The sequence below is a fragment of the Nerophis lumbriciformis genome, linkage group LG16 (genome assembly GCF_033978685.3).
Source record: "Nerophis lumbriciformis linkage group LG16, RoL_Nlum_v2.1, whole genome shotgun sequence".
Lineage (NCBI taxonomy): Eukaryota > Metazoa > Chordata > Actinopteri > Syngnathiformes > Syngnathidae > Nerophis > Nerophis lumbriciformis.
Window position 1 is genome coordinate 45,673,567 of NC_084563.2, and position 18,532 is coordinate 45,692,098.

Sequence of the window (18,532 nt, forward strand, 5' to 3'; positions counted from 1 at the left end):
ACGAGCGAGAGCGAGAGCGAGACAGACAATCACGAACCAATTGCTGAAAAGCAAGACTATCTATTGAAAAATAAACTAGACTGTCATGTCAGTGCTTGGTGGTCCGAAGAACCCGGAGGAGAGAAACCTCTACAATATTGTTTTTCAAATCACCTGACATGTATACTGTGTATATGTACATAATTTATCAATTTTTTTTTTTACATACATGTTACAGGTTGTATATGGTTTATTATTGAATGTATCAAATGTGATAAATATTTAATGGACCACAATGGAAACAAGCCTTTTGGCTTTCTGTGCCATCCATTTGCCTTTTTTAAAGCATTACATGGATTCAGTTATTTAAAGATGTCAATAATCTTCTCAATCAATCAATCTTGCTGTCATTTTAACTCTGTTAGGTGTCTTTGGTCTTTGTAATCTGAAGTTAACTGAACCATATCAAAGCAAGACCACTCTATGGCATTTTTGGTTCACTAGGATTTAGATACCAGTTGAGTCATTTACATTTGATTTTTTTAAAGTGCTTCTAAAACATATTAATCCCCACTGTTTCATCTTTTGATCATTGTCAATATAATTTGGCATTTTTGATAAGAACACAACTCTCATGTCAAAGTGAATTTTACAGATATGTGTCAATTAACTAAAATATATAAGGTTAAGTAAATAAAAAGTAAAAAAAATGAAGGTACCCATGACTGTCACACACACACTAGGTGTGGCAAAATTATTCTCTGCATTTGACTCATCACCCTTGGTCACCCCCTGGGAGGTGAGGGGAGCAGTGAGCAGCAGCGGTGGCCGCGCCCGGGAATAATTTTTGGTGATTTAACCCCCAATTCCAACCTTTGATGCTGAGTGCCAAGCAGGGAGGTAATGGGTCTCATTTTTATAGTCTTTGGTATGACTCGGCCGACCTACCGATCTCAGGGCGGACACTCTTATGACAGCATATGTATTCCCATAGCAAAGCAAAATTGAAGATGAGCTCTCATGTATGTCTTATATACATCTCCTAGACATAAAAGAGCACGAATCGAGACCAAAGTAGTTTTCTCATTCTTCTCAGATGTATCTCCTGAGAAATAAGGCTCACAGTGAGCACTGTGAGAGATCTCAAAGTTGTCTAACAGTTATCTCTTTTCCCGATTTCAACTAAGAGCAAAATGAGAGATGAATGAGCTGGTCTCCAATATGTCTCAGTGAGAGATATACATGGTTTTGTTTCTCACTACTCACTGTTTGAGTTCTCAGATGTCTCTTTTCTATTTCGGCAAAAATAAAATTGATGAGTATTGGTTTCAATATGTCTCAGTGAGAGATATACTTGGTTTTGTCTCTCACTGCTCACCATTTGAGTTGTCAGATATGCCTCTTTTCTATCTTAGGAAAAATAAATTAAAAATACATTTTAATTGGCACAATTTAATTATACCTCAATCATACTCCAGTTTATCTCATGCCAAATAAATAATGAATTCAGGCAATATGGATATATGGTCTGTAATCTATATGGTTTAATGCATAATGTTCTACTTAATTTGTTGATTTCTTATACACACGCCATGTGCAGTAACTCAGTGACTACAATTGTGAGATTTAAAACTGAACCCAAACAATACTGTTATGATCATAAGACCTTTTAACATTAGTGAACTTTCTAGAGCAGTGATTCTCAAACTCTTTTCACAAAGTACCACTTCAGAAAACCTTTGGCTCTCCAACCACCATGATAAGGACTAATATTAAAATACAGTAGCGTAGTAGGCCTAAATATTCATTAAAAAAGACAGTGGTTTTATTTAACAAGTACATTTTAATATATTGGCCACTGAAATATTACAGTCAATGCAAAAACTTAATCAACAATGATACTCCATATACAGTACATATTTACAGACTTTTACAGCATCCATGGCAACATCTCATCGGTGTGTATTTTCAGAGCATTTATAACAATGATCAAATATTTGATTTGTGACTTCTTAGGCCAGTTGAGTTCTTAATTAGTTAAAACTTTTCAAGTGTGTTTGGGAAATGAACTGCAAACACAATGCCAGGCACAGATGTGAAGTCAAGGAAAACAACTTTACCCAATATGTCATCCAATCATACTACTGTACTGGCGGAGGTTTCCAATAGGGGAATAACATGACTTCATGTACCATTTGTTACACTATCTTGCAGCAAAGAAAACCCTGCATGTTTGAATTCACGAAGGAGGGCCCATTTGGCACATGATTGTGCTATGATAAAGAAGAAATCAATCTGTCCATACTTTGTTTGTCCGTCATTTGAAAAAAAAAACCTGTAAAATTGTTTCTTCTATTACCTTTACCATTGTGTTTTGATGTGAGATCATTTCTCTTAACTTGTGCCCTGTGAAAGATGCTTACTGTTCCAGAATTGATGCAGTGACCCGCATGTATTAGCAATGCAGAGAGGTGAACTGTGTCCAATAGAAGTTCACTAGGTGCTCCATATAGTTTAATCCTAGACAAATATTTGTTTTCCTGACAGAAACTATCATCTTTAGTCATATGTCTGTAAAATTCAGCTATGACATTCCCTGGTTTAATAGTTTGTGAAATAACAGGAATAGACTGCACAAGTTTGACTACATTTACCATCTGCATAGGTATATTTTGAGTACCATGTATGAGCCTTAACAAATATCCATTTTTGTTCCAAGTGAGATGTTTTTAGGGTCACTAAGAGGACCACCCCTATCGACAAGCTGTTTGTAAACTTCTGCATCATATATATCTTCAATGTTGTTAGCATCTGCCTTCTTTCTGCTTAATCTGAAGTTAAGCTTCTCCTGAAAACCTGGCTTGAGGAACAATGACCTTATGTGAGCCTTAATTGGAACCTCTATAAAGGATGAGGATCTTTCTTCTGACACACTGGTCCCACAAGACAGACATTTTATTTGTTTACTTTCTAATGGCCCAAAACAATTACTGCAGTATTTATGTAATAAAATAGGCGATGATGCAGAGCGGGATAAAAGAAAGTTTTTGAACTTCTGCACACTGTTTAAGCAGTCTGCATTCAGACTATCGGGACAAAGCAACTTGAACATTTTCAGCAAATGGCTTATAGGGCCTTATCAGTGACTTTATGACAGTTTTCATAAGCCATGATGATCAGAAGGCACTCTGCCACATTGTCATATAATGGTTTGTCTGTTGTGTCCTTGATATTTGACTCTTCTGCACACTCCTCACTCAAACTATCTTCAAATCCTTCATTAAACATATGTCCGTCATTGTACATCCAATCCCCCATATCAGGGAGAGATTCCTCAAATGATTGAGATGGATCATACTCAGCATCGACATGTAGTTCAGTTGTTAGGCCATCAGGAGGATCTATGAGGGCTGATCTGGAAAATGGTTTTCCATTGTCTTTGATAGAGTCAAAAGTAGAAATATTTTCATGTGCTGAAATTAAAATAGAATAAAAATCATTAAAGGTTTTTTATAACATTTTGTCACAAGGCAAAACGTAGAACATCTCAGCATATCGCTCACATTCTTACACTCAAAAGTTTGGCATATTTTAGCAGGATATGCTTTGTGACAAAATTCACAGCAAAACATTAGTTAGACACAGAAGACGGTGGGTGTACCTGGCTGGTAGGGAGAGGCTTGGTGTTCCAGAGTGGTACATCCTGCATGGACACCTGGAGGTTGCATGTGTTCCATATGAAGAGCAGTGTTTTGGGCTCCTTCTGTTCCCCTGCTGCTACCTTCTGACACAAAGAAGAGGAACCAAAAAACTCTAAAAATTAAAAGAATTCAAAGAAAAGAAGAAAATTGCAAAACAAGAAGCAAGTTGACAAATATTGAACACATTATACAAATCTAGCTAATGGAATGCATTTACTTTTTTCCCACATCTTGATCGCATTGTAGTTCATGTTTACGTATCTTCTGTGTTTGTGGTAACACATAATCCACAGTATTAAATGTAACTCATCACAATACAACACGCACTATAAAAAGAAAGTGTGGAACTTCAGTGATAAACAATGCCAATGATTAGTAAATACACAGCAGCAAACCAAACCTATGAGAAAGGATCTTGACGAGGGATGCAACATTATTGTAAATATTGCGTTATTTTGGTTTCAAAATTCTCACAATAATGCCGTGATGTGTGACGCTATCAAACGAGAACTCCCGTCAGTGTGTTTTTTTCTGACAATATTAAGTGGGCTGATCTGAGAAGTAAACTCCATCTCCCAAGATAACCCGCGCAGTGTGGGACAACAAAGTTCAAACAGGGGACATTATATAGGGGCAAAAAAGAGGAACTGTGCAGGAGTGACGGGAACGTTTGTGCTTCGTAGCTCGGAGGAATTGTTGCTGTGAAATATTTCTGTGCCTATAACTGCTGTGTTGGATTAAACTCAAATATGTGTGAAATTCTGGATGATTTTGCACCATTCCTTTGCACTTAAAATACCCGTTTATAATAATAAATAGGACTACAACATATGAACATTATGTTTGTATTCAATTACAGTAAGTGTGTTTATCCTAAACATTCCTGCCACTTCATTTAACACACGTTGACATGTTTGTAACAATATCTTACCGTGGCTTTAACACTGTGACGATATAATACCATGACATTTTGATATTGTTACATCCCTAATCATGACTTGATGTTACCTACCAGCCTTAACTTGAAGATAGAAGATTAATTACACATGCTGAGATAACTCATATTTCAAGTTTCATTCTTCATATATGTGCTACTGTAATCAGGGTAAAAGAAAGCAATATTTCCACGCTTGTTCCTGACAAACTGTGGACAGCTTTTTATCCATCTATCTGGTCTGTAAATCTCAATCAGAACTAATTCACATAAACAAAGAACACGCATATACATATAACTTACTTAGACATTGCTCATCAGTCTCCACATTCACATTGGTGGCTGCAGGAAGAAAAATAAAGTATCACATATTATATCTGCTTCCAGTTTAATGCACCACCACTATGCCAGTCTACTCACCAATTGTACAGTCCTTCTTGATCGTTTATTTGAGTCGACTTCTTTACCGGTTCTTCTCCATCGTTTTGCAGGTTTTCGTTTTGTCATTTTGACACTCCAATACTAAGGTTGCTGGAATACACAGTGGAACTTCTTGTAAATGTAAAACTCTATATTATGTTGAAGCAGTGTAATTTATATTGTTCCACTTCCAATGTTCTCTGTACATTTATGTCTATCATTGTTATTTCACTATGGGATGTATAAAGTGTATCTTATCACTTGCGATGCCTCGGTGGAGGTAAGTATCATAGCTTCGAGCAAGGTGGTTGCGCCGTTGAATGCGGCATTTATAGCTCTATTTTCGTAACACAGTGACGTTACATTAGTTTGATGAATAATAACTCGTGTGCGTTAAAGTAATTTAAATACCAAAACAAAAACAATAAATGGTATTACTTACTTTCAGTCGTTATTCCTTCGATGCTGAATTGTTTCCTCCAATCGATACAAGTCACATTCGCCCACTAAATGCGCATGCGTGTTTTCCAGGAAGCGCAAATATGATTGGACAGATTCATGGGGCGCCGTGCCAAATCTCGCGAGAATGTTGATGAGACAGATCCACATCTCAAAATGGAGATAAAGTTGATTTTCTCCTTGTATGTCCATCTGAAAATAGCCTTTTTTGGCTATGTGTAACTTTCAAAGGAAGGCAATTCAGAAAATTCACGCCTTCTATCAGACAGCGGCGGACATGACGCCTTGTTTGCCATCAACGTCAGAAGAAGAAGAAGCGGGAAAACAGTAGGTGGCGTAACATTTTAACGTTGTGTGCGCCGACCTCCAACGAAAACGAGGAAGAAGAAGAAAGAGAAGAAGAAGCGGGAACGTTTTTGGAAACGACAACCGCAACGCTTGTGACAGAAGGTAAGTATCCTAATATTTTTGAGTTGGTTAACCATGTAATGTTGTGAAGTGAAAATATTTAACTGTTGTGACAACGAGTGGTCCTTTGAGAGGTTGCGGTAACGCTAATGGCGTCTGTCCAGCAAGTAATGTTAGTATACATAATGACCTTCACAATTAGATTATACAGTGCATATTAATTTGGGGGTTTGACTTTAAACATTCTTATAATACTGTTGTAGGTAAAGTAACAATCGACAAAGAAGGTCCGGACTGCATTTTATTGGTATGGCTGGCTAGTTGTAATAAATAAGAGATGACATCCAAAAGTGTTCAATGATTGACAAATGTGCCCCGCCATTTTGAAAGCAGCAGTACATTTGCTTACTAGCTGGCAGTGGCCAGTATGTATTGTATCACGCTGTTGATCATATAAACTGCATATATATTGGAAAATAAAGTAGCTATGTGTGTAAAATTTGAAACATTCATTCATTTAAATGAAACTAGCATTATCAGACAGGTCTTGTTAAGACTAGTTAGACTTAGACTTCCTTTTTATTGTCATTCAAATTTGAACTTTACAGTACAAATAGGAAGGAAATTGTGTTACATAAGCTAATGGTAGTGCGGGATAAAAAAGCAATAAGGTGCATATATAAATAAATAAATAGGTTACTGTACAGATAAATATATTGCACTTTTTCACATGCGTCCACGTTTATGGATGTATGTTATATTGTCTTTTTTATTCCAGCGAGTTAATCCATTTTGGGGGAGTTGAGGGGATAATTTCATTATGATGCGTTCAAGAGCCTTACGGCCTGAGGGAAGAAGCTGTTACAGAACCTAGAGGTTCTGCTTCGGAGGCTGCGGAACCTCTTACGAGTTACGTAATATAAGAATCATTTTCCTGTGATACATGTTTAAAAAGTTATGATTGTCTTAACCTGGTCAAAATGCACTAATTTATGGTCAACCTCTTCAATACAAAGTCATTGGGGCTCAATATTTTATTCATGACCTTTTTTGTTAAAAATGCCATAACTTTATTAATATGTACCCTATTATAAAAAGGTGCCATCAAGCCCCCCGCACCCCAAAATAGATAAGAATTCAACTGTACGGGTTGAGTTTTTTTTACTATAGCCAGAACGATCATAAACAATCATTTTGTTTACTTGTTTTTGACAGAAGTTAAATATGATTTACCCAAAAAGTTAACATCCATATGAAGTGACCCCATATATGTAAATACTTTCCATTTATATTATAGTTCCATCCATCTATCTATTTTCTACTGCTTTTCCCTTCCGTGTCGTGGGGGGTGCTGGAGCCTATCCCAACTGCGCTAGGGCGGAAGGCGGGGTACACCCTGGACAAGTCAACACAGATCGACAGACTACATTCACACACTCGCGTCAATTTAGTGTTGCCAATCAACCTATCCCCAGTTTGTGATACAAAATGTATTTTTTCATTAACAGGATGGACAAAAAGAAAATGACAACATAAGAGGTTAAGAGTTCCCACAAAGAAAATGAAGGACCTGCATAATTCTCCTCCCCCAAATGAGTAATCTGGTAAGTCTCTGTATGTGTGGCAAAGCGGACTACGGTTAAGCCAAATTGCCGTGTTACATGTAGCTAACAAACTGGAAAAAGGACTTTATTAGTTTGTTTAGTATTTAAAGAACAGCTGAGAATGCCCCAAGAAGGTTAGTAACAGTACCCTAATTGTAATGAGGCCACACACCTCTAAGACAGCGATGGGCAAGCTCACCCTACTGCATATGCTTTAAAATGCATATAGGGATGGGGAGAGGGAATAATCATAACATTGTTGTCCAAATGAGGTGACAAATACCAGTCCAAATTTTTATACTCAAATAAAAAATGTTAAACACTTTCTCTTTTGCACTCTCTCTTTCAGGGTGTTTGGCCTTCGTCAGATGGGAGGACGGTTATACCGGCAAAATCTTTACTGGAGCAGACATTTTGTCAAGAGATGAAGCTCCTGTGCAGATCTTAGATCTTAGAACAGGAGATTCTGTTTTAGCAAAGTGGTCAGATGGTAAATCTTATAGGGCAACTGTTGAATATATTTCAGGAAAAGTGACGGGGGACTTGTAACAGGCAGCAACACTGTTGGACCACCACCACCACCCTATGGGTAAGATTGACATTTATTACCTCATGCCTATGGGGCTACAAGTTCAAAACTTTTCATCTTTATAAAATCAAATTTGGTGAATTTCCAAACCAAAAAAACAGCATTAACTGAAATATTATTTGATCTGCCATCAAATAATTGTTTCAGTAAATAGTATGTGAATGACAAATACAAATATTTAATGTATTTCATTGCCAAAACCCCAACATCTGTATCCACTTTGATTTCAGGATTAAAAGTTCTGAACTTGTGGACCCTGAAAACAATTATTTGCCATCATTTTATTACTTTTTAATCATGGTCAAAATGTTCATAGAGTGTAAATATCCACTCTACAATCTCATGTGTCAAAACTAGGGAGTAAAAAAATTAACATTTCATGTCATGGTTACAATTGTTATTACAGTATTGATAAATGTGCTCAAGAAGTACTTGAACACACACTGAAATCTTATAAACAAGTTTTATTGAGGAAAAGTAATAGTTACACAATATATACTTTCTTAACAGAGAAATCTACGTTTTTTAACATTCAGTTTCACGTCAAAATATAAATTCCTCATTTTAAAAAATTAAATATAAATTAAAATAAATAAAAGTAGTGTAAGGATGGGGGTTGAAGGATGAGTGTCAAAAAACAGAGCTAACTTTGCTTTCTTATCAGCAATCGAGCATTAACTAAACACCCGTGGGTTCTCAGAGCAACACACAACACCAGAAATGTGTCCCGTGAAAACCTGTCCGATCCGGAGCTTTCAACAATAACAAAAGTTCCATGGATGAATTAAGTAAACAATATCAAAAAATAGGATCCAAACAAAATTTATGGAACGCTCGCCTCGGCCGCAGGTACTTGCTGTTGCTCTTGCCTAAACGCCGCACTGAATTTCAGGACAGGGAAACCAAAACAAGCTTGCTAGTTAGCATAATTAGCATCATCGAGCTAGCTTACTTGTTGTTGATACTGTTACGTGATTGGCTGTTGGCGTATCCCTCCCATTGCTCAGTAAATACCGTTAACTGATTGTCTGTTATAGCATGTCCCTCCCATTGCTCAGTGACACTTCCTGTTTTCTGTTTCCTGGGTTCCCAAAGCGCGAGTGACCTCATGCAGCGAATCTTGCTTGCTCCAATATTTTATCGAACACATTTAATATTTATATCATTATGTGTCTATTGCGATATATATTTATTGTTTTATTGGCCCAGGGCTATGTAGTATTGGTTCTTAAAAAAATATTTTCGGGGCTTGCGTGGGAGCACTACGTGCAGATAGAAATGTTCCTCTTTTTTGTAAATTTTCCTCTTTTGTCAAAGGGTGCTCACATGCCTGTACTTCCTGTGTGAAAGAAAGTAGTTAAGGCGGAAATCTCAATATGCCATAGTTTAAAAACATTTTTTAATCCAAATATAAGTACTGGTTTGACAGTTTATACTTAATTGTACATTTCATAAATAATCCTGAGATATATAAAGTAATAACTTTTTGGGGATAGTCAATGTTATGTATAACTTAATATTGTAAAATCTGTCATAATCTGTTGGTATTGTTGACTAAGTGAGTTGTCTATTTCCTTGCAGTCAAGAAGATTTCATCTTCAGTATTGGTCCAGTTCCTTTGTCTTTGATGTGAAATGTTTTTGTTTAGGAGTACTGTACAGAATGATTGTAGATATGGTCAATTTTGGTCATGGTACATTTATTTTCATTATTGGTACCGTCCATCATAGAGTGAGGAGAACAAATCATTTATACACTGCTGATTTTGTAGTTTGAGGTCTGTTACTTTTATTATTATTATTATTATTATTATCATTATAGGTACACTTCAATTGTAAGTGATAGAATCCAAAACAAAAATCCATAATCACATTGTATGAATTTTTTTTAAAGTAATTAATGTGCATCTTTTTGCATGATATCCATATTTGATACTTCAAATATACTCCCAATAGAGGTTTCTAGGTGATCAATTCCATGGAAAAAAAAATGCAAATTACCTGAAAACATACAATGTGATTTTTTGTTTTGTTTTATATTTTGCAGTCTATTAAATACTTGTTCTCCTCACTGTACATAGACTAAGGTCCACTTTGGCCGCTGGAGGTTAAAATGTGGGTCATTTCAGTAATTTTTTTGTAGTTCAGTATTTCTCATCTCTTTTGACAGGAGAGATGCAGGCAACCCATCTGTCGAGGACACTATCTCATATCGACCGCAGGCAGAAAAATCATGGACGCCATGTGATGGATGTTGGGAGGAGTTCGAAAAAATCCTGCGAGAAAAGCAACAAATCGAAGAAGTCCTCTTGAAAATAGGCAAGTAATTAATGCTAATTTATTCATGATGTAATTATTTTGTTTACGTAAATTTGTTATTTGGCCTTGAACACATTATTTTCTCATTCGGGTATTGTTTGTGCTATTTTTTCCCTTTCAGATCCAGACCAAGTCAGAGTACTCCAAACTCTCTGCGACCTCGTTAGTGACAAATACAGCGACGGCCCTCCTCAACAATCGGGCTAGCAGGAGCTCTTTCCTGAGAGCGGCATATTCATGTCCTTGTTCCGCCTTGCTGCCATGAGTCATGCTTCAAAGCCCAATTGCATGCGTTTATTCCACGCACTTTTTGACCACTTTTTTACAGTTGAGGAGTGTCAAAATGCTGTCGCTTTTGGTCGCCCTAAAAACAAACCTGTAGGAACAGGAAAGCGCATCCTTGACCGGAAAAAAGTTGAAGAAATCCTAAGTAAGTTTTCCCAAACTGAGGGTGTTTTCAGGCCAAAATTGTGTAACAATAATTAAATAGAAGTTCAATACGAGAAAGTTTGATCCCTTATCGATTATAGCACACGAGAAGCATAACTGAATGTTACATAATTACAGTTTGTGATTGGCCAAAAAACTAGCATTGTGATAAGCAATATAGTGTTATGTCCATCAACTTGAAGTGTGGTTGTGTGTATTAGTGTACTGTATGTGCAGGGTTTCCACAAGGCATGAAGTCATTAAATGGATTTTGTGTAAATTAAGGCCTTAAATGGCAATAAAAAGCATTAAAAGCGTTGTCCAGAGGCATTTAAAAAATGTAATACAATTGTAGGACATGGCCGATAGTCAATATGTCAAACGGAAATTTTTTTTTTTAAATTAAGATTAACTTAAGAACCTCGAAATTGCTACATCTGTCTGTGTCTGAAGCTGCCAAACTGCATACAAGAGGTATTGTAAGGTGGGAACGCGACAAAAGCACTGCCTCAATACGGCACAATGAAACTGCTCTGGGGGCCTAAACTTTTCCATTCTTTGGTCACTGTAGGCGTGTAGTCCTTAACTGGGACATCATGTCAGGATAATGGGGAAGCTGAGCTTTTTTCATACACGACTCGTTTATTTCAATCACCTCCACTTCAACACATATGAGCTAACTTGGCTAACATTAGCAACTGTCGTGACGCAGGCGCCTCAAGTTATGGCTTAGGATGGACAAACAAGGCAATTTTCACAGCAGACCACAACTCTTTTATTCTCTGACGTTCCCACAATAAATTAATACAAGTTCCTTCAGCTGCTGGATACTTGATACATAACTTGCTATTTACTGTAAACATTTTAAACAACAGAGAGGGTGTAAAATACAATATATTCAATATCGGCAAATTAATATAATTGACATAGCTTTTTTTTAATGCATTTTATTGGCATTTTTCCAAATACCGTTCTGTATTTTTCTAAAATGTTTAAATCGATCATCCATGTCCAAACATGCATAATTTGCAATCCTAGTATGATGTTCATTTATTATTCTATAAAACCTTTTAACTATTTTAAAACAAATTGTAATTGTAAAATGGTATCCTCCAGTTTGTAGCTATTATAAGACATTTTCAGAGAATATATATATATATATATTTACAGCATGTTTTAAACAGACACAACTAAAAAAATGGCTTATGGGTATATTATATTGATCATCTGATGCAGAATTGGATGTTTGTTTAGAGGGCTTAAGTGCAGTTCTCCTTTAAATATTTTGATGGACGGAACCTTTTAATTGGCCATTCTACGGCCATGCACACAGTCAAAACACTATATGCTACTCAAGAAAAATAAATAAATAAAAATACATTCTCCAATTAAACAGTTTTGTAAGCCAATTCTAATACACGAGAGAGTAACAGTTAATCTAAACGTTTCAACTAATTAACTTGTCTAATGCTTACAACTGTGTGTATACAGATAATTGTAGGCTTTTGACTATATATAATAACTATATGCAGTCGCACATGGGCATTACATTTTTATAAGTACCAAAAAAATGGCGTTAAAAAGCATTAAATTAGATTTGCATTATTATTATTATTGCATTGCATAGATTTGATACCTGTAGAAACTCGGATGTGGCAAAATTACGAATGCCTGATTATTATGTTCTTGCCTTACAGCGTATGTCCTGAGATGCGGTACCCTTCCTGATTGGGACAATATTGAGGAGGCCAAGCTCAAGCAAGCTTTGGTAAACAAATGTTGGGCAAGAGCAGGTTTTAAGTAGGCCCTTGTACCTGCCAAGTTCATTCTGGGGTAGGATGTTTCCTTTGGAAACATGTTGATATTTTGGTCTGGGGTTGCGCAGTATATATTGTATAAAAATGCCCTATGATGTAGCTTTTAGTACCACGTTATACTGTGACAATGCATATTGAGCTGTGCTGTGTCTCGCAAATTTGGCACTGATGCAACCTCACTAACAAGCTAGCGGCTAATATCCCTTCACAGTACAAAGCTGTTTCCAAATAAAAAACGGAAATGACGCAGTATGTTACTGCTTACATAATCAGGTATATTAGTAGCTTTTGTAACCAATTTCAAAATGTTTTAATGATCATTTATGTACCAAATGTTATATTGTTATCGCAGGAGGCTGTTCTATTGTTTACAACAGTGTTTCTTAATCATAGGGCTGGGGCCCACTGTTTGGCTGCGAATACCCTTGGGGGCCGCCAATAAATATCTGTTTCTTAGCTGTGGTCCGTCCATATGGGCCGCAATGGTACTCAGTTGTAATACACTTTAGTGTAAGATGACTAATTCAGTGTTTGTATTTGAGTGGGTCCCAGACCCCTCTGTAGTGGAAAAGTTGGTCGGGCCCTGAGGTAAAAAATGTTAAGTATCCTTGGTGTTCAATGTGTGATTATTTTTTATATGTAGACCAGTTCCAAACACCACGGTTACAATTTTATAAATGTATTTCAGTTTTTCCTTGGAATATTTCCAAAATGGAAATTTAGTCATTTACTCACCCTCTTACTGAGATTAAGTCAGGTGTTTTTTTTAACTACGGTACATGGTTTGCTCAACAAGGAGTTAAAAAAAACTACACCGGACTTTTTCACAACAACAAAGTGAGTACTTAATGTTAAATTCATTTAGTTTTGTATTTGTTTTATTTTTTGTATATTGTTTTCTATGTTGTTTTAATTATTGTGAATGTCAATATGTACATTATGTATGTACTAATTAACTACATTTAAATTGTTGTATTTAATCTATTTTCATATCTTATATTTTGTATTTGTGTGTAGCCAAATAAAGTGATACACCGCTCAATATTTGAGTATTTTTTTAGTGTTATTTCTAATTAAGTCAGATAACGAATATTTAAATTGCACTCTCAATTTGTTCTCATTATTCTCAAATTTGAGATATGATGGCTTTAAGACATTTAAGAGAAATAATCAAGACATGAAAGAGACATACATAAGATCTCTTTTATTGCTCATACATCTCATTTCTTTCTCTTTAATTCTCCTTCAAAATAAATGAGACATAATTGAGATCAGTGGCATACATATATGAGCTCTCCTCAGTGTATCCCACTTCTCAAATATTGCTCAAATGGTTGTCTCAACTCAACCTCCTTTGTCTCAGTGATGTCTTGTCTCTTTTTAGCTTATTTATTGCTCCTAAGGGTCCCTTAGGAGCAATAAAAGAGAAACAATTGATCACAGAATTAGACAGATATGAGAAGCTCAAAATGTTCTCAAGATACGAGATTAAGCAACAGATGAGCAAGCACATTTTTGCTATGGGTTCACTCCATTCAGGTCAGCATGAAGCAAATGCACTTTTGCCTGCAGTCACAGCACAAAGTGTGTGTGGATATGTCTTAATCGGGGCAGGCTGGTCGTACCTTCCGTCGAAGAATCCATGCAACGGTTGCAGTGTTAATTTCATGGACTTATCATTTTCATCATAGTTATCGTCAAACAGGATAAATAATCCAAACTATGACAAAATAACTGACAACAAAAGAAGCAATTTAGGAATATATCCAGTCACAGTTATTTTATCTATATGTGATAGAGGGGGCATGAACAAGTTAGGGAGGGGATTTAAGCAGAACTACTGTCTTTGCAAGGTAAAGATTATTTATAACTAGATGAGGAAATTCCTGAAGGAATTGCGTGTGCATGCTTTCATGCTGAAGTTGAACTGAAATCCAGGATTTTTTTTTTTTATAATTGTTGAAGTAGAGCACACAATTCCCAAAACATGCTGAATATTTTGAAGTTGGAACCGTTTGAATCAGATGAAAAAGGTGGGAGTTGTGGAGCTTTGAAAAAATGTCCCATTGATTTCAATGGGAATTTCGGGAAAAGCGGGAATTTTTTTGAAAATGGTAAAAAAACAAAACTTGAATGGTCTGAATGAGTTGAAATGGTTGATGTTGCAATTTTTTAAATCGGTCGAGAAACGTTGAAGTAGTAAAATGTTGAATTGGGAAATGGTATTATGGAATTCCTGGCATTTCGGGAAAACCGGGAATTATATATATATATAACTTAGTTTTTTGTCCTGATTAAGAGGAATGTTTTGACGGTAGAACGGTTGGAATGTGTTGGAAAATGTGGGAGGAGTAGTCGCCAGAAAAAAGGGTGGAAATAGGGCTTTGGAAAACCAGAAATTCTGGAAAATCCTGGAATTTTTTTGAACTTGGAAAAAAGGTAGTTTGAATTTTCAGGATGGTGGAATGTGTTGAAGGTGGAATGGTTTGACTCGGTTGAAAAATGTGGAAATGGTGGAAGTTTGAAAAAATGGCTAATTCATTTTGAATGAGAAAAATGTCCCGGAAAACCTGGAATTCAGGGAAATCTGAGAATTTTTGGGAATTTGTCAGTTTGAAGTTGGAACGGTTTGAATCGGGTGAAAAATGTGGAAGGTAGAGCGCGCCAAAATCTGGAGAAGAAGAAAAATAAGTAGTTGAATAAATAGATTAATTTTGGTGTAGATAATTGTGTGAATGCTTTGGAGCATTCACACAATTATCATTTATTTCTATAACCATCCATTATAACAAGTTACACACTGTTGAAGTAGTCAAATGTTGAATTGAGAAATGGTATTACGGAATTCCTGTCATTTCGGGAAAACCGGGAATTATTCCAGTTCAGAAAACAACTTAGTTTTTTGTCCTGATTAAGAGGAATGTTTTGACGGTAGAACGCTTGGAATGCGTTGAAAAATGTGGGAGGAGTAGTCGCCAGAAAAAAGGGTGGAAATAGGGCTTTGGAAAACCAGGAATTCTGGAAAATCCTGGAATTTTTTTGAACTTGGAAAAAAAGGTAGTTAGAATTTTCAGGATGTGGAATGGTGGAATGGTTTGAATCGGTTGGAAAATGTGGAAATGGTGGAAGTTTGAAACAATGGCCAATTCATATTGAATAAGAAAAATTCTGGAATTCTGGGCAATCTGGGAAATTTGGGGAATTTGTCAGTTTGAAGTTGGAACGGTTTGAATCGGGTGAAAAATGTAGAAGGTAGAGCGCGCCAAAATTATGGAGAAGAAGAAAAGAAGTACTTGAATAGATATATGAATTTTGGTGTAGACAATTGTGTGAATGCTTTGGAGCATTCACACAATTATCATTTATTTCTATAACCATCCGCTATAACAAGTTACACACTGTTGAAGTAGTCAAATGTTGAATTGAGAAATGGTATTACGGAATTCCTGTCATTTCGGGAAAACCGGGAATTATTCCAGTTCAGAAAACAACTTAGTTTTTTGTCCCGATTAAGAGGAATGTTTTGACAGTAAAACGGTTGGAATGCGTTGAAGAATGTGGGAGGAGTAGTCACCAGAAGAAAGGGTGGAAATAGGGCTTTGGAAAACCAGGAATTCTGGAAAGTCCTGGAAAAAAATTTTGAACTTGGAAAAAAAGGTAATTGGAATTTTCAGGATGGTGGAATGTGTTGAAGGTGGAATGGTTTGAATCGGTTGGAAAATGTGGAAATGGTGGAAGTTTGAAAAAAATGGCCAATTCATTTTGAATGAGAAAAATGTCCCGGAAAACCTGGAATTCAGGGAAATCTGAGAATTTTGGGGAATTTGTCAGTTTGAAGTTGGAACGGTTTGAATCGGGTGAAAAATGTGGAAGGTAGAGCGTGCCAAAATCTGGAGAAGAAGAAAAATAAGTAGTTGAATAAATAGATACATTTTGGTGTAGACAATTGTGTGAATGCTCCAAAGCATTCACACAATTGTCATTTATTTCTATAACCATCCGCTATAACAAGTTACACACTGTTGAAGTAGTCAAATGTTGAATTGAGAAATGGTATTACGGAATTCCTGTCATTTCGGGAAAACCGGGAATTATTCCAGTTCGGAAAACAACTTAGTTTTTTGTCCTGATTAAGAGGAATGTTTTGACGGTAGAACGGTTGGAATGCGTTGAAAAATGTGTGAGGAGTAGTCGCCAGAAAAAAAAGTGGAAATAGGGCTTTGGAAAACCAGGTTGAATCAGATGAAAAATGTGGGAGTTGTGGAACTTTGAAAAAATGTCCCATTGATTTCAATGGGAATTTCCAAAAAATTTGGGAATTTCGGGAAAAGCAGGATTTTTTTGAAAACGGTAAAAAACTTGAATGGTCTGAATGAGTTGAAATGGTTGATGTTGGAATTTTTGAAATCGGTCAGGAAATGTTGAAGTAGTAAAATGTTGAATTGGGAAATGGTATTATGGAATTCCTGGCATTTCGGGAAAACCGGGAATTATTCCAGTTCAGAAAACAACTTAGTTTTTTGTCCTGATTAAGAGGAATGTTTTGACGGTAGAACGCTTGGAATGCGTTGAAGAATGTGGGAGGAGTAGTCGCCAGAAAAAAGGGTGGAAATAGGGCTTTGGAAAACCAGGAATTCTGAAAAATCCTGGAATTTTTTTGAACTTGGAAAAAAAGGTAGTTGGAATTTTCAGGATGGTGGAATGTGTTGAAGGTGGAATGGTTTGAATCATTTGAAAAATGTGGAAATGGTGGAAGTTTGAAAAAATGGCCAATTCATTTTGAATGAGAAAAATGTCCCGGAAAACCTGGAATTCAGGGAAATCTGAGAATTTTTGGGAATTTGTCAGTTTGAAGTTGGAACGGTTTGAATCGGGTGAAAAATGTGGAAGGTAGAGCGCGCCAAAATCTGGAGAAGAAGAAAAATAAGTAGTTGAATAAATAGATACATTTTGGTGTAGATAATTGTGTGAATGCTCCAAAGCATTCACACAATTGTCATTTATTTCTATAACCATCCGCTATAACAAGTTACACACTGTTGAAGTAGTCAAATGTTGAATTGAGAAATGGTATTACGGAATTCCTGTCATTTCGGGAAAACCGGGAATTATTCCAGTTCAGAAAACAACTTAGTTTTTTGTCCCGATTAAGAGGAATGTTTTGACGGTAGAACTATTGGAATGCGTTGAAGAATGTGGGAGGAGTAGTCGCCAGAAAAAAGGTTGGAAATAAGGCTTTGGAAAACCAGGTTGAATCAGATGAAAAATCAATGGGAACTTCCCAAAAATTTGGGAATTTCGGGAAAAACGGGATTTTTTTTGAAAATGGTAAAAAAAACTTGAATGGTCTGAATGAGTTAAAATGGTTGATGTTGGAATTTTTTTAATCGGTCGAGAAATGTTGAAGTAGTAAAATGTTGAATGATCAATCAATCAATCAATGTTTATTTATATAGCCCTAAATCACAAGTGTCTCAAAGGGCTGCACAAGCCACAACGACATCCTCGGTACAAAATCCCAATGAATGATGAAATGGTATTATGGAATTCCTGGCATTTCGGGAAAACCGGGAATTATTCCAGTTCAGAAAACAACTTCGTTTTGTGTCCTGATTAAGAGGAATGTTTTGACGGTAGAACGGTTGGAATGCGTTGAAAAATGTGGGAGGAGTCGCCAGAAGAAAGGGTGGAAATTGGGCTTTGGAAAACCAGATTGAATCAGATGAAAAATGTGGGAGTTGTGGAACTTTGAAAAAATGTCCCATTGATTTCAATGGGAATTTCCCAAAAATTTGGGAAGTTCGGGAAAAGCTGAAATTTTTTGGAAAATGGTAAAAAAAACTTGAATGGTCTGAATGAGTTGAAATGGTTGAT

General features: G+C 36.2%; 1 protein-coding gene and 2 long non-coding RNA genes across 4 annotated transcripts in view; 1 reads left to right on the forward strand and 2 right to left on the reverse strand.

The window, feature by feature from the left end:
* glra3 (glycine receptor, alpha 3) overlaps positions 1 to 18,532 on the reverse strand; it is a 140,584-nt gene that overhangs the window by 51,458 nt on the left and 70,594 nt on the right. The window lies entirely within an intron of this gene.
* LOC133617303 (uncharacterized) lies at positions 1,929 to 6,730 on the reverse strand. The gene is made up of 5 exons (XR_009816972.2): positions 5,477 to 6,730; positions 5,035 to 5,136; positions 4,918 to 4,956; positions 3,641 to 3,763; positions 1,929 to 3,452 (listed from the first exon to the last, which is right to left on the reverse strand). It is a non-coding gene; the product is annotated as an uncharacterized lncRNA (long non-coding RNA).
* Positions 5,833 to 10,507, forward strand: LOC140679480 (uncharacterized). The gene is made up of 4 exons (XR_012050912.1): positions 5,833 to 5,943; positions 7,410 to 7,505; positions 7,855 to 8,094; positions 10,264 to 10,507. It is a non-coding gene; the product is annotated as an uncharacterized lncRNA (long non-coding RNA).